This window comes from Pelobates fuscus, chromosome 6, assembly GCF_036172605.1.
Source record: "Pelobates fuscus isolate aPelFus1 chromosome 6, aPelFus1.pri, whole genome shotgun sequence".
Taxonomy (NCBI): domain Eukaryota; kingdom Metazoa; phylum Chordata; class Amphibia; order Anura; family Pelobatidae; genus Pelobates; species Pelobates fuscus.
The window spans coordinates 87591995-87606559 of record NC_086322.1 but is presented as its reverse complement, the minus strand read 5'-3'; the positions used below and the strand labels follow the sequence as shown (position 1 = coordinate 87606559).

The 14565-nt window shown below is 40.2% G+C and overlaps 1 protein-coding gene across 3 annotated transcripts in view; it reads right to left on the bottom strand.

Moving 5' to 3' along the window:
- SLAIN2 (SLAIN motif family member 2) overlaps nucleotides 1-14565 on the bottom strand; it is a 70157-nt gene that overhangs the window by 54725 nt on the left and 867 nt on the right. The window lies entirely within an intron of this gene.

The window sequence follows — 14565 nt, the reverse complement described above, 5'->3', positions numbered from 1 at the left end:
ACATAATAGGATGAGTTTGGTGTGGATCAACTTGACTGCCCCACACAGAGCCCTGACCTCAAACCCTTCGAGCACCATTGGGATAAACTAGAACGGAAATTGCGAGTTAGCCCTACTCGCCAGCATAAGTCCGCTTCCCCATAGCGGTCAGGGAGCCTGTAGCACTTGAGAGGCTCAACTGGAATCGCTGAGGGCCTTGTCCACCCTGGACCAAGCTAGTAGAATTATAGCCCTGGACACCCTTTTCATCAGCAGAGCAGTAATCAGAGCTCTTTTCCCAAACACCAGACAGCACTTAGTGAAGGTTAAAACAACAACAACTAACCTTTATTCACATAGCACACAAATGTATGCCCCCCAACAGCCTAATTTACCATATAATAGGGTGAATAGAGCACTATAGTACAAGGAAGGGAGGGCCAGACAAAAGCGAGGGCTGAGAACCAAATGGGAGATTGAGGAGGGGCAGGGTACCTAGTTTGAACTGGTCTTGCAGTGTCCCTGGAACAATGGGATAATGCAATGCAGGGGAAAGGGGGATGGATAAATGCACATACAACCTGGACAAACAATACATTCAATATACTTTGCTCCAATGATGGGCACAGAGTGACTAAAACACAAAAAGAATCTGGGGACCCACACATTGTCTGTCTTGCATCCCCAGTGACTGACTACTGTCACATATCTCCTCAAAGGTAGACTAACCGGGTACCAGACCTCCAATTGGTCTGTGTTTGAGTTAGTCGGGTAACAAGTCTCAAAAAGTCAATCCATCATGGCAGCTTCCTCGACAAAGTTCCACATAGTTTATGAGTTTGTAGTGGTCGGGCGCATGGAGCCCTCATAACCGATCAGTCCATGGAAGTCTGGTTTGGGCAGGTCAGACTGTGCTTCCTGGTCCCCCTGTGACCCTAATAAGCACAGGGTGACAGAAATAAGAGGGGACTTTGAAATGGAGAAAGGGAGTTCCCAGTAAATCTGCCATGGCCCCCCTCCCAAACTCAAACCTATTCCCCATAGGACCGCGTGCTCAGGGGGCCACCGTGACACCCACACACCTCAACAGCAAATCTGGACCAGTCACTCTTCAACCCCAAATATTCCTGCTCTGCCTGACACTGCAGAGCACGGTACCACTTGTCCAGCTCCATTTCTTCATGGACATGAATTTTTAATTTGGATACCCATGAAAAATTTACAGATTAGTCTGGCATAATACACATCAGGTTGCCTGTTAATAACCCAGAGCAGTCCATGCAAGGAGCACAGTTTCAATGCTCTTGGCAGGGTCCTAGAACCAGGAGTGCCTATGTGTCTCTTTAATAGTACAAGCCATTCAATATGCAATAAATTGCTTTATTAATATAATTGTTAAAACAATTTATACTTTGGGAGAGAAGCAGTCATCAGTGTAAATGCAATTTGTATTCTTTATCTCCGTACCAATATGGCTTTTACAGCATAGCCACGAATACCAACGTCTCAAACCAACTGGGAATAATTGATATCTGCTAGCAATTTGTCTTGCACATTTAAATGATAGGTTTACTAAAATATCTCATCTGAACTTAAAACCATTTAAAAACCTTATAATTTTCCCTCTCCCGTTTTACTTTAAGTTAAAAACTAGCTGCTTTAAGACTCATCTTGTGGTAAAACTAGTGGTCTCAGACTATATAAGGAGTTAGGAAGGATTGTGATGAAGAGGTCATGCATGAAACCACTTTATCGTGTCTGCTGGCCTTTGATAAAAAATATTAAAAATAAAAAATAATATCCTGTTCTCTATTCACTCCATTAATCCTGGCATGAACAAAATCTAAACACATAGGAAATGTATTCACATACAATTATAGGTTATAGTAATAATAGGCACTGTATCTGCTTAATCACTTAACTTTTCATATAGTGTCTGGAGTTCCCTGGTGCCGTCCTTTCATTCGGCGCTTAAGAGTACTCATCAGCCCATCCCCCTTTGTGCTTCTTTGGTTAATGAGGAAGTATTAGCCTGAGCAGCAATGGGCAGCTGTGATTGGTTGAGTGTGTCAACTGACTGCTCTTAGCCTATCAGAGCTCCGTTTGGGAGTTTGTATGACTACAACAAAGTGTAAAATCTCTGCATTAGCCACACCTGAAGAGGCCAAGTTGTGGGTGGGCAGGAACCTTTATTTAGTGTTAAACTGCTCCAACACGGTTTAACACTAAATGGAGAGACTGTGCCAGGGGACTTTAGGCACTATAAACAATTAAAAGAGATTAAATAATTATAATGACTACAGTGTCCCTTTAAAGGACCAAGTACCATAACCAGTACAATGGTGCCAAAAATGTCCTGTTGCCCTCACAGAATAAATGTAAGAAGGGTTTAACAACTTACCTCGATACTTCCATGTGCTTGCCACCACCTTCCCTGCTGCCAGAATCTCCAGCAACTCTGTAGCCATTGGCTGAGAGCAATCAGCTTATGCTTTAATGGCCATGCATAGCAGGACTTGGGTCACTGGAGCCAACTGTAAACTTCTAATAGGAGCTTCCCAGCAGTGGGAGAGGCAGTAGCGGGTTTCCAGTGGGACAACATGCTAAATCACAGTCACGTTGGAGCCCAGCCATGGACTGGAGCAAACAGAGGCAGCAAGGAGTGAGGCAAATGCTTACTAAAGTGTTGCACCTGCTGCCCACGATAAAGTCATCTTGTGCACAGAATTGTGCCTATGACACAGTTAAGGTTAAAGATAGCACTTCCCATGATTTATAAGAGAAATATAGTTTGAATGTCACTTCCAAGGACCTGTAGTTGTATTACAATATTATCACAATATGAAACTGCAGGGATTTGCCCTAGTGAACAAATATGCACCTGATAATCTTCATTCCCTTAATTCCTCTAATAAACATACAGAACAAAATGTTTTGTATAGACAGCTATTTTTATAAGTAGTAAAGTGGCTATTACAAGGATTGGGTTACACATAATGTGTGCTCACCTAAATTCTTTAATGATGTAGTCAGCATACATGTATGTACAACACGTAACAAACCAACTTGATGAAACCACCATACTACTGTGTTTCAGAATAGGAATGCTATGTCAATTAGGATCTGAACGTTTTCCCTTTTTACCAAGCATGTGATCACGTTGCCCGACTAGATAATATTCTCAAAATATCTTTATAACTAATAAAGAAATGAGGTGGGAAGAGGAGATCTTGAGCCAATCTAGCTGGCTTAAAAATCAGCAATTCATTCACATAATCTGTATCTGGTAGAAGTTGTGAAGTAAAGCTTTCGGGACACAACAACCTCCTCTAACAAAAAAATAAATACAAACTTTTCAGGCAAGATGACCACTTAAAGGAATACTATAGCATTAAAAATACAAATATCCCATCACAGCATGGGTGACTAACCAAAATCAGTGTTTTCTTAGAATAGTTTATTGATTGGAGTAACCCATTAGCCTTTTAGTGTCTGTCATCCTAACAGCCACTAGAGGTGCTTCTCTCTCCAGAAGCATGTGAAACTTGGGCCTGGAATCAAATCACTGCTGAGCCCCAACACTGAAAATGAGGTGAGCAAACTTTAACAGTGGCCTCCAGCATCTTCATCCAGCCAGTCCTCTTCAGCCTGTTAGCATACAAGGAGGTGGTCTATGAAGGATTCCTCAATAGACCATGCTTCCCCCCCCCCCCCCACAGCTGTAAAAAAACAAAAAAAAAACACACCACCTTGATAGATGACCCCACCCAATGCTTCCCCTTTGGCAAACTGCATCAGTGCATCTCTGTGGGGGGCGTCCAGCAGAACGCTGAATGTTGGTCCTGCAATTTTTGAAGGATCTAACCCAGGAAATCCCTTTAGTAACTGTCTGAGTGAGAACCACTAGAGGTGGGATTTGGCAGCAATATAAAGCATTTACACTGCTTTACAAGCAGCAACAGGCACGGTGCCTCAAAAGCCCTACATTAAGCTGTACTTGTGTGCCTATTTTGTCCCTTTAAAGTAAATCTGTGATTAAGTAGAAACAAAATTATATATGGAGTGCTCTAATGTACCATTAGTACTACACCGCAATGCATGGAAAAATCATGTCATGGCACATTATGGTTCAGGATGGAGAGTAAATCTTGGCTCAGACACTGCAGCTTTGGCTTTGCAGTTCAGTGTTTACATTCAGATTCCTGAATGCCTGCCATATTAATATGCTAAACTATACCAGACTAGTTACATCGCTCCAAACAGAAGGAAACGCCCTTACAGAATAGACAAATTAAACAGATATTTGAAAGAAGCATACAATATCAGGCTTTTATATATCTGAATGTGCATTTATAATAGGATATTAGACAGAAAACTATTAAATTGGAAACAAAATATAAAGAAAAGTGTGACAATCCAGCCAGTTCACAAGGCTGGGTTGGCTGACAAGATCCTATACCATGCCATGCCCTGTTCTGCCTTTCCTAAAATGAATCCATACAAAAGCTGCTTTTGCATTGTAAAGACTGCCACAACAGCCATGAAAACAGAAACATCATTAAAAAAGAATGACAAATCACTCACACCTGTAAGAGGCTGTCTCTAGAGAAATTGATTCTCTGATTTTTCTGGGAATGAGGTGACCCTCTCTGATGCATTGTTATTGCAACGAGAAATTAGTAAGACATTGCACATAACCCAATACATGAGTTCGCTAATAGAAAACTGGGTTGGAGGGTGACGGAATGAATGAGAGAGTTTTAGGCCAAGAGCTTGCGCACAAGGTTGATCTACAATAATATCTCACCCATTACTCATTTGTTGAAAATAAATCATATTTTGGGTTTCAAATCCTACAGCAAGCATTGTCAGCTCATAAATAACACATGATTCAACATACATTAGCAGCAAAGTACTCAATTTGTTATATGCTGAGCAGAAATTGCTGCAAATGCATTCCATAAGCTAGCTTAGGAAATGTTATGTTAATGGACTTTCATTACAGCCACTCCGGAGGTAAAGCAAAACACAAGATTTAAAGGGACTCTATAGGCATCCAGACCACTTTATTTCAATGAAGCAGTCTGGATGCCATGTCCTTCTAGTTTTAACCCGGCAAGAGAAATCAAACACTCATTCTGCAAGAACAGCAATGTTTTCATTGCAGGATTTAACCCCTTAAGGGCACAGCTTTAGAAGTAAAAGACCAGCATGACGGAAAGTTTCCATCTTCACTCTGACAGCCACTAGAGTTGCTTCCGCAAATGTCTGCTATTTCAATCAGATGGGCCATCTAATTGGTGCTGTATGTTGATGCAAACTAGCTTCTCAATGTGTTCTTATGGGAAAGCATTGGACTGACTGAGCTCATCAAGATTGATGATCCAGCCAAGGAGGTGGTATTCCCTGCAGACAGAGCTGCACGGTATGGCATAAAAAGTTAGTGAATTACTTTTTAACTCTTGCAGGGTTTCCAGCGTAGAGACCAATATCTCCCTGAAATCCAATCCCCCTGTCTTAAAGGGGAAAGAAGTCCGGGAGTACAGACTGAGGGGAGGATAGTGAATGCTGTGACATTATTGGCTGTCTGGCACCAGCATATTGTGCGTACTGGCGTCAGATGCCAAATTTTCATAGTACAGTACTGACATTAGCCAACCTAGAGCTTTGTTCCGGGCAGCCTATTGACAGTGGCAGAGGTGGAGTTACACCTTCAACATTTAAGAGGTTAATCTCTTGTGTGTGCAGCGTTCTTCTTTGATATGCTGTACATATAGTCTCTGGACACCATGACCAGTTCAATAAAGTGGTCATGGTGCTTGGTGTCTTAAAGTACATATGAAAGCATGCAAGATCATGGTTAGAGGTGTATATAAAATATTTTCTGTGCACATTTTTCAGAGAGTTTAAATAATAAATCCAACCAGGAGTGTGACACATCAATAGTGTATTCCACACACCTGTGCAAAATTACAAAATGGGGATCTATGAAAGATCCCTCAGGCCTTCCACTGATCTACATTAAGTTGTAGCATTTTTGTTGCCAAGATAGCTCATTTATCCAAGTTAAATGATCTGTATATTACATTGACTAATTACTGCTGCATTAAGATGAATCAGTACTAGAATCTACCTTCAAATAGAGATTTGATGCATTTTGCTTTTCAACACTTCATACATAAAGTACAGTCTGTTTGATAACAGCAAATAATTATATTTACATGAGGAATTACAGGATTCCTCCAATTTATAAGCTATGAACAGCAACATAACTCCACAGCCAATTTTAGCCCTGCCTGCATAGGAATGAAATATTTGTTTGTATTTACACTATATTGGAAGAGCACTGTAACAATAACAAAACACACAAAAGAAATCTCTCAGACTAACTTGGATAAAATAGTTTGTTTAAAATGTTTGAAGTACTGTATACACACAAACAATATGCATGGAACCGTAATATTTCAAAGTAGATTCTAATTCTGATAACGCATTCACAACCCAACAAGTATGATACAGATGAAGAACACATACTACATAAGTGAAACATTTGCGATTAGTATGACGTCAGCATCTACTTTGATCATCTGAAAAGAAAGTGAGACAAGTATCAAAAGTCACAAGTCACTTTCTATTTGCATTTAGACAGACGACAAAGAAAAGTAGACAGTCATAATAGTTAAAAGTTTTAATAGTTTTCACAGAGTTGAACTTGTTCTTCTCCAGTAAGATCTCGGGTTGGACAGAGCATCTAAACTACAGATATGCAATTCTACTCAATCAACTCAGCCCATCAAACTTCTGAGGAGGCCAAGGGAGGATACGTACATTATATAAAAAAACAGCAATGGAACCCTCATACAGGAAACATGTTGAATTAACAGTTGATTAAAATACCTACAATGTCTTTATCAATACCATTTGTCCATTATAAAATTGGATATTAACAGGAACTTGCCCTGGTAGAATTTTATAAAACACAGGAACATCTGCATTTATTCCATAAGTACTGCTTAAAATGAAATACACAGAATATATTGCATGGCAGGCGAGTGCTCTCAGAATGGCTATGGCTGTACAAGGTTGTTAACTGTCACATTGTAAATCACCACAAACACGCATTTACGTTATGTGCACGCTGTGGCAGCTGAAAACATGCGTGCTACGTAAGATGTGAATAGAAACAAAGACAAAATAAAAACGAGGGCAAACAAAGGCTAAAGAATGCATTAACATGTACATCAAACATCCTACAGGAACAAACAACTGAGAGAAATGTTAGAACACATCACTTTAGTCAACAGCCAAAAACACTGATACTTGCAGTAAATGTGCATCTGACTGAAGCTCAAATCTTAAACAATATTAACTATACAAAGTTGTATAAAAATGGGCCTTGATCATTACACGTAATAGTTCACTCCTTTCCTTATTCACACAGAACAGAAATCTTCATCGTAGGTGATCATATAACTGCAACCATCACTATTTACATACCCATTCCATGTAAGACACACCTGCCTTGTTCAGGCCAACAATTACTTTAAAGGACCAGGATAGGCACCCAGACCACTTCAGCTCAAGGTTTGAGTTAGTTTAGTAGCTTGTGTAATGAATTCAATAACAAATTAGGCTTTTAAAAAAAACAATGTTCAGTAATCACCTGACACCCTTAACAGCTTGTGTCACACAGTTAATCAATAAAGCACATCCACAACTAAGACACACAGGTACATACACTTTGCCAAGGCACTACGCAACATAACCACTGCATCTTAGTGTAGTGGTTATGTTGCCAAGACACTCAGGGCACGGTTCCACTGTATCTTTTTATAAACCTTTGAGAATGGTTTGACAACAAAAATAAATAAAAAGGAGGCTTTGCCCAGGACCCAGATACTTCTAAATTATTAATGCCAGTTATATCCAAGCAGAATGGCTGTGACTGACTGAGACCACTGTGCTAAACTGCCCCCAGCATTCTCAGTCTATTACTGTCACCCAGACTGGAAAAGATTAACAGTGATAATGCAAAAAGTGTACATTTTGCATGATCAATGCAGCCAAGGAAGAGAGTTTCTAGGAGACTAGTTAAGCCTACATTTTTTCAGATGTAGTGGTTAATTGCTTTGCTTAATTGCTATTTAAGGTAAGCCGAGAAATGAATATAAATTTGCCAGCAGAACCATTGGAATTCCAGTCTGCAAGACTAAGGGAAACTAAACTCCCTTAAATGTAAAGTAAGCATTAAAACCACTACATCTTAAAGGGACTGACAGCCAGACTATATCTATTTGAAATGGTCTGGGTGCAGTGTCACTATCCCCTTAACCCTGCATTGAGAGACAGCCACTAGAGATTGTCTTAATCCTGCAGACAGACACTAGAGGTGCTTCCTGCTTTATCAGAGTTTAATGTTAGATGTCCACCATCTTCAGAATCCCCATAAGAAAACCGCAGAGAAGGCAGAGCAGCTGCTGCCAGGAGACAAACAAGTTTTACAGTTTATTTTTTTTAATTCTTGATTTTTTTTGTGCTGTGAGAACAGAGATGCCCACAATGCCCCAACAGCAGGAGTAACCATAGTAACAAATGTATGGCATGGGAAGTTAAAGGACATTTTTTGGAAAATAAATAATGAAATAATCTGAGAAACAGTAGTACAATTGTTTTAACAGTATTATTGCATATCTTAAAGGATCACTATAGGGTCAGGAACACAAACATGTATTCCTGACCCTATAGTGTTAACACCACCATCTAGCCCCCCTGGGCCCCTCATGCCTCCATAAATATAGTAAAAATCTTACTGTATTCAAGCCTGAAGCTGTAAATCTGCATGCTGTTAGACTCAGAAAAAACAAGCAGTCTGCTGACAACAGTGCTTCCCCATAGGATTGGCTGAGACTGACAAAGAGGCAGATCAGGGGCAGAGTCAGCATGATTCAAACACAGCCCTGGCCAATCAGCATCTCCTCATAGAGATGAATTGAATCAATTCATCTCTATGAGGAAAGTTCAGAGTCTGCATGCAGAGGTAGGAGATACTGAATCACAGGACAGCAGATCTGAGTGGATGGAGGCAAATTATGCCTCCATCAACTCCGAAGTCCCTCTGGTTCACTCTGAGTGACTGCAACTGGAGGTGTTCCTAGCTTTCAATGTAAACACTGTATTTTCTCAGAAAATACAGTATTTACATGAGAAAGGCTGCAGGGAGCTATAGTTCTCACCTGAACAACCTCATTAAGCTAAAGTTGTTCAGGTGACTATAGTGTCCCTTTAAGCTGGTTGGTCCCACCTCTAGCAGTCTGAGCTCTTATGTTATGGGAGCGGTGAATCAGGAAAAAACATTATTTTGTGCTATAATACCCGGTGCGAACTGTGAGCTGCGTCCCTGGTATTTGCTATATTCGTTTGGGATTAAGGTGTCTCTCTGGAGTTTGTTTTTAATCTTTAAAAAAAGAGGCATACTGAATCTAAAGAGCATTGAACACTATTTTTAAAAAAAAACAACTTATTTTTAAAGTCAGAGTGACCCTTTAAATAACGCAAACAAAAGAGCAGAGGCTGACAAACTTATTTAAATAAATAAAGGCCTACCTGGGATTAAGAGGCAAATTAAGAGGCAAATTTAGAAACCAACCCACAGGTCATAAGGAACTGAAGATGTGTAAAAAATGATAGGCAAATAAAATGGTCACCCTAAGCACCATGAACACTAATGATTTAAGTGTAGTGAGCAGGAGTTACCAGTGGAGGATCTGGCTGCAGGAAGTACTTGGATGTAGGAAAAATAAATAAATAATTATAATTTGCATTTGTTCCCATCATAAATAAGGCAAAATGAGCTTTGCTATATTGCAGCTCTGCCACTTTACTTTTAAATTGATTTTTTAAATTAATCCTTGGTTTTATTTTTTGTAATTTGCCTATTTAATTATACAAATATAAAGTATGGAAAACTTTCAAATAAAGAAGACGCTCTTTGCAATTTTTGGCTATCACCAAAACATCTACTGCTTACTGTAGTTGTTCTGGTGAGTAGTCATTCCCTGCAGGCTTTTTAACGTAAACACTGTCTTGTCAGAGAAAAGGCAGTGTTTACATTAAAGGAATGCAGATGTGTTTCTCACCCTATAATGATACATCACTATCTAGGCCCCCCTAATAGAATATAACCCCCTATCTGCCTCCTTGGCTGACATCATAATTGGGATAGGAAAGCACGGGACTGTCTGAGATAATCAATTCTGATGATGTCAGCCAAGGAGACAGATCGGGGGCACAGCCAGCTGTGGCAAACCTGTGCAAGAGTTTTTATTGGCTTTAAGGGTGGGTCAGGGGGCTAAAATAGTATTTGTAACACTATAGGGGCAGGAATACTTGTTTGTGTTCCTGTGTTCCTTTAAGCAAGCTTTAATTTCAGTTGCCAAGCTAATTTAAAAAAATAAAAATAAAAAAATAATCTGCCTCTAATGTAAACTTTAAATTTGCAGGAAAACATTGAACTATAAAATTACTACTATTCATCATTAAGTACATAAATGCAGTGGTTCCCTGAAGGAACTCCTACCAGCTCAGGATTTACAGAATACCCAGTTGTGACTAAGGTGTTTTTACCTTGAGGAAGGCAAAGTCAGGAAGCCCATTGCAAATGAAGCAAATAAATTGAGACTGTGTCATTTATCCGCTATCCTGTGCAAAGAAGAAATGATGGAGGTACCACATGCAGGGTAAATATGTATGGATTTCTATATTTAAATTTTTTATACTCCACAAGTACATATGTTATGACGATAAGTAAACATAATATTTAAAAAATAAGTGACTTCCCTTTTAAAGGAGTTTCATGTTAATTGCCCATGTAGCTTCCAGAACCTGTTATGGCAGATGCCTGGCTATTACAGCCAAATGACAAATCTGATTGTAATTAGGAGATTTCACACTTGTGGGGTTATTCACCAAAGTGAGAATTGGTCAAAATAACTGAAATGAAACAATCTCTCCTGGGTCAGTGTTGCACAGCATCTCCACATTTTGCATGGAGGAGCTGAACATTTTTCATAGCGATGCATTGAATCAGTGTTTCTCTATGAGGTGATGCTGCGCGTTTGACTGCCCATGAGCGATAGTCTCCCAATGCTTTCCCATGGGAAAACATTGGATTGGCTGATAGAGTCAGCCAAGGAGGCAGTGCGGGTGCTGAGCTAGCCACGCAGACCCACGAGGAACTGCAATAAAGGTGAGTTTTTTACCCTTTTAAAGAGTTTGTATTGCTATCACTACAGTGAACCTTTAAATTCTGTCAATTCTCATTTTAGTAATAATTATTCATTGGATTAAAATTGCGAGCCATAGTGCACATTCTTAGACACACACATGATTCAATATATTGTGTTTTATATCACATCAGACCTTTGCTATAGGTCTTTATAATAAAAAGGCTAAAAAATATATACTTGATTAGAGAAACCCTACACTAACAGGTCAAAGAGTGGAGGCAACAGGAAGCCAAGAGCAAAACAAATCTTCACGTTTTCCCGCATATGGCCAGAGGTTTGCCTTTTCCCACCTTGTACATCTGGCATGCAAATTGTGTGTGTGTAATAAAGAAATAAATTAAAAAAAAAAAATTATATATATATATATATATATATATATATATATATAAAATCGTTACAATTTTTTTTCCAGGCCAGTCATAATGTGGTCCTAGATTATCCCCATACAAAAGAAATGTGCACAGTCCTGCAATTTCAAGCCATACAGTCTACCAAATATGAATAAAAAAAAAAAAAGTAAATGTGCCATGTAAAAACATCCACAGAATACATAATGGACTGCCGTATTGAGAATGTACTGTTCAATTAAAAGACCACTATAGTGCCTGGAAAATTATAGTGCCCTGAGGGTGCCCCCACTCCCACCAGGCTGAAGAGGGAGGAAGGGGGTTAATTCCTTACTTTTCTCCAGCGCCGGGACTCTCCTCCCTCTTCTTCCGTCATCGGCTGAATGCGCATGCGCAGCAAGAGCCGCGCACGCATTCAGCCAGTCTCATAGGAAAGCATTATCAATGCTTTCCTATGGACGCTGGCATCTTCTCACTGTGAAAAATCACAGTGAGAAGCGCCTCTAGCGGCTGTCAATGAGAGAGCCACTAGAGGCTGGATTAACCCATAGGTAAACATAGCAGTTTCTCTGAAACTGCTATGTTTACTGCAAAAAGGATTAAACATAGCTGGACCTGGCACCCAGACCACTTCATTAAGCTGAAGTCGTATGGGTGCCTATAGTGGTCCTTTAACCCCTTAAGGACCAAGCTTCTAGAATAAAAGGGAATCATGACATGTCATGTGTCCTTAAGGGGTTAAAGGTCAGAAGAATTCATTTTCACAAGTTATGCATATCTATTAGAAAACAAACTAATAAGCCTCTAATCATACAGTGAATACATTTAGCATTTTCCAGGATGATGCAAATTTTGCAGTTCTGTGCTTCTCTTTAGTTCTGTGGCTACCAAGCTCAACCAGTGAAATTGTAGGAAATATTTTGGCAATTTCATCCAGAACATTGTAATGTTAGGACACTGCCTATATATTGTGAACAGAATTTAACTTCTATCTAGGTTTGTGAGACACCCGAGAGAATTGTCTTACATATGTTAACCCCTTAAGGACACATGACGGAAATATTCCGTCATGATTCCCTTTTATTCCAGAAGTTGTGTCCTTACATATGTTAAAGGAGCACTCTAAGACATTATATGTCAAAAACAGAACAGGCAGCTCAGAGCAGCTTAAAAGGAACACTCCAAGAACCATAACCACTAAAGAGTATAGTTGTGTTTATGGTAGTATAAGTACACAGCCCCTGTAAGTAGTCAAATAGTTTGGTAATGGCCCACTGGACACTGCTCCTCACCTCACTGCCAACAAAAGTAAGCCAGAAGCTCGATCCTGGGAGCAGGGGTGTATTTGCCGCGAGGCAAACAAGGCATTTGTCTTGGGCGGCATTTTCCAGGGGGCGGCAAAAAAAGCCGCCCCCAAACGCCCAGGGCAAATGCCTTGTTAGCCTTGCGGCCTAGGGCAGCACAAAACCAGGATACACCCCTGCCTGGGAGTCCCCATTAGCTTTCCTAAGCCAAGCCCTGCAGCGCCGGGACAGCTCATTGGATGAGTGTGTCAGCTGATTGCTCTCAGTCAATGAGCTAAGCCCTGGGCTTTGCTTAGTGAAGAAAGCTTGTGTGGTGGATGACAATTTAGAGGCACTCCTGGCATCATACATAACCTCTACAATGCACTGTAGATGTTATGCTATTAGAATGTCCCCCTTTAATTCAAAATTTGGTTCAACATTATTTTGTCAGCAGCATTGTTTGTTTAAAAAACCCAAAAAAAAACGCAATTTAAAACAAAAGCACAATACAGGACACACAGGGGCCAGTGAAAATCAGTTTCAGTCATGATCAGTCATCACACAGGTCCCAATAATTACAAAAGTTTATATTTTTTAGTTAAGACACTCAATGGTTTGACAAAAAACAAAGGGCTTGCACCCACAGATCCCTCCCCTCCCCCCCCCCCCCCCTCCCTCCCAATTATTCTCCTGCCATACCCACGTAACAGACATGGGAAAATCTTAAGGTAGATAACGGATGTTTTCCAACATCATTATATTGGTGTCATCCATGTCCAACTCCGGGGGCATCAAATTTTAGGCGCCTGAACCAATGTTTTACTCAAGTTAAAGAATATAAAACAAGTCTATGGAAGATCTCATGGAATCCTTCACAAAGCCTTTTCACACGAGTGATGGCTGCTGGGAAAGCTCTGCCTTTTTTTCAGGTTTTGCCAACCTTGAAAATATCTATTAGATAATGTAATAACTAATTTTGGAATTTCAATGAACCGCCAACTTTGCCACAGGAGTGTTTCATTATATAAGAAATACTAATAAGTAAGAAAGCCACTTTAAAGCGGCTCTCACTTTTCAGTATTAAAAGGAACACTCCAAGCATAACCAATATAAGCTGATATAGTGCCAGCAGGGTCCTGGCACCCTACCAAGTCATTTGTCAAACCGTTTTAGAAAAATCTGACAACTTACCTGGATTTTGGCATGCGCCTGGAGCCCTGTGACCGAATTCTAATTGTCGAAGAATCCAGTTACAGCAACTGGGCAAAGCATGGCCGAGAGTGTCAGCTAAGCACTGACTCAGGCTCCTGTTTTTTTTTTTGTTTTTTTGAAGCACCAGGCGCTGAAGTAAGAAGACTGTGCCTATGGGGAAAAAGTGTCTTCAGACTTTAGGGGTCTATCCAAAGACTGTCAAACACAACAGCGTTGCTTTAAGTAACAAGATTTGCTTTATTCAAACAAGAGTAATTGCTAGCAGATGCAAAGGAGACATGAAAATCTCCAACTGCCCTCCACCAGCACGTACTGAGTGCAGCCATGATAATGGCATTCTGGGGTGCCATGCAAAAACAGCTGGTGCCCACAATAGGCACCCAAACACTGTGCCAGTACTTGTTTTATAGTCCTCCACACCCACAGGGTCTAAGTTAGAACCTTTACATTTCCAAC